The sequence below is a fragment of the Triticum aestivum genome, chromosome 4B (assembly GCF_018294505.1).
Source record: "Triticum aestivum cultivar Chinese Spring chromosome 4B, IWGSC CS RefSeq v2.1, whole genome shotgun sequence".
NCBI lineage: Eukaryota > Viridiplantae > Streptophyta > Magnoliopsida > Poales > Poaceae > Triticum > Triticum aestivum.
The window spans coordinates 394,827,886-394,830,872 of NC_057804.1; positions in this window are offsets into that span (position 1 = coordinate 394,827,886).

The following is a 2,987-nucleotide window of genomic DNA, read 5'->3' on the forward strand; positions in this document are numbered from 1 at the left end:
ATATTAATTCTTGGATAACATTAAGGTGGCAACTTTAATACACATCTGGGTGGATTGGTTGGGGCACCTAGAGAATCCAGTGCTAGCCTGTTTGGGAAATCCTGGAGTACCCGTGTGATTTTTCCTCGGTTCGCCACCCAGGCTCAAAGGGATCATAGGATATTTCATGCCTAGAAACTTCCGCGTGCAGCCACAAGCCATTATGGACTCTGCCATAGTTGAGTAAGTTGTATGAGCTCTTGAAGAGGTGGACTAGCAGATGTAGGGGAAAGTAGGTGTACCGGTCTACCCAAAGTAGAGAGTTAATGCTTCAGAAAGACCATGTCTCGATCCTCCAATCATGGATGCGGTCGAGTTTTGTGGGGAAAAGTGCGCAACCTTGCAGAGTGTATAAACTAATCATGGTTAGCCGTGTCCTCGGTTATGGACATCTTGAGTATCTAGAAGTGGATATTATTGTTGATCTCATCACTCTTTAATTAACTGAATTGGGTTTAATGATGATACTTGTTTAATGTTGGGATTTGAGTTGGAGAAACCTTATCAAATATTGGTTTAACTTTGTAGTAAATAAAATTTATTCCTTTTGTTGTAGGGAAAAACTAGCTTTATGCAAAACATTAAACTTAGAGCCTCCACTAGCCAAATATGCATGTAGATATAATTTCTTGCATTCATTGCTTTACAGTGTAACTATGCCAGCATATTCAATGTGCTGATCTACACGTCTGCAACGTCTCATGTTGCAGACTTCTCAGACGATGAATAAGGTGTGATAGATCGTTGTCATGCACTCAGCTATGCCGTTGGAGTTGTGGACTCATTTACCTTCGAAGCTTCTGCAATTACTTAGTTTAGATGGCCTTCAACCATTTTATTTATGTATCAGATACTCTTTATGAGGACCTCGATGTAATAAGTGTGTGACTGAACTCTGCTATAATTTCTCAAGTACTGTGTGTGTCAGCATTACCGATCCAGGGATGACACTTAAGCACAGAGACTTCGGTCCATTGGGATCGTGATCGCTACAACAAAGCAATCTTCAGAGGTGATGTATGACAAAAGTGATTAGGCCCCATAAGGCACTAGCATTCTAAACAAAAGAAAGAAGAAATATTCTTTGTTGTCTAGTCTTTTTTTACCCTTCTCTTGGTTGCATTTGACATTATTGAGATGCATTGAGTTTGATTTCCAATATTGAAACCCGATAATATACATATACACTGGATATTACTACAAAATACCAAAGCATGGATAGTTGTCGGAGTTGAAATGATATTAGTGATGTTGTTTACAAACGAGTTCCTGTTGTTCAAAGGATTTTCCTAGCTGCGATACTATTTCAGAAAACACTAGCCATGTTGTGTTGATTTGTTATTTCCTACAAAATTTTGCACCCTGTAGTTATCAATAATTTCCACAACATGAAATTGCTTGAAAGATTGGTGTACCGTTATGCTTTTGAGGAATATGAATCGGTCTTTGGAGTTGTGCAATGGAACACGATTATTATCATCAGGCTTGACGAAAGAGTTCCTAGAGGAAAAGTTATTGAAAAAAACGTGTATGTATTCCCCGAAATATTTTGAATGCACAATGCACAAAGTGGTCAGTATGACGATTAGCAAGAGCCAAGAGCAAACACTTTCAGAATTGTGTGTATACATCATCAAGCTCATTTTCTCACATGGAGAATTGTATGTGGCGGTTTCACGTGCAACATCACAACAATGGCTGAAGATTGTCATCAAAGATGACCATGGAGTTCTGACTAATGTGACAAAAAATTGTATAGATGAAAATCATCGGTGCATTTTAGTCAATAATTTGCAAGGTGTACCAATGCACGGCCACCACGCCACGCTTCTACCCTACTAGTTAGTAGAATAGCATGAAGGTCTTCTTCTACACACTTGTAATCGTCTCTGTCTTATTTACTCTATTCTAGCCACTTCAGTGATATAAGAAAATTCAAAATCATCAAGAACACCAGAGGAGGGGATTTCAGTGGTAGTGATGTCTTTTGGCCAGTCAAGTGATGTGTTACCCATTTGTCTCGAAGGATCGGTTACATATAGATCTAAAATGGCACATATGGTAATTTTCATGCTTAAACATGGATATTTTCCTCGAGGTAATTTACTGTGCAACTTACAATTCTAAGAAGTTCGAGTATGGTTATGATCTAACTCCAATCTTATACTACATGATTGACGTTATCTCGATGTTACCAACTCCAGTGAATGTTGCTACAATTAAGACATTAAAAAAGAATTAGAATTTTCAGTGGCTATCGTACAAATTATTTTTAATTACCTGTTTTCGGTGGAGGCTAACATACAAATTCAAAATGGCACACGTAACAATTATGAATAGATATATTTTTTCCAATGGTGTTCGAGCATGTTTTACCTCATTTCTTAAGCTATAAGGTACGTAGGCTGTTTTCATTCCTTTTTTTTTACGACCAACTGTTTTTCCTCTCCTGTCGACTGAGAAAAGACACGTGGACGGGGCTCGCTCCCATTCTTGAATCCCATTACGTTTCTGAAATTTCGATGCATATCCATTCCACCATCGACGCTGCCAACTCTGATTTTCAAATATTAAAACGGAAACCGCCGCGCGGAGAGCAGTGCTGGAAGTCGCGAACAAAAGGCAGTAGGGACAAAACAGCAGAGCACAGCGCTGCCCCACCGCCCATCCTCTCCTTCCATTCCAATTCCAATTCCGTAGTCCCCACCGCACTTTGGTTGAAGAAGAAGACCAGACGAGAGGAGAAGTGCGCGACCGTCTCGCCCGTCATTATCACCCGCCTCCCCTATAAATACGAGGGAGCCTCCCGTCTCCTCCTTTCCTCCGCCCCCGCTTCCGTGTCCCAGGCCAGCGCCGCCCTCTTTCCGGGCCCCCTTTTGCTCCTCCTCACGTCAAACCCCATTCAAAGCCCTAGGACCCAGGTCTCTCTCTCTCTCTCTCTCTCTCTC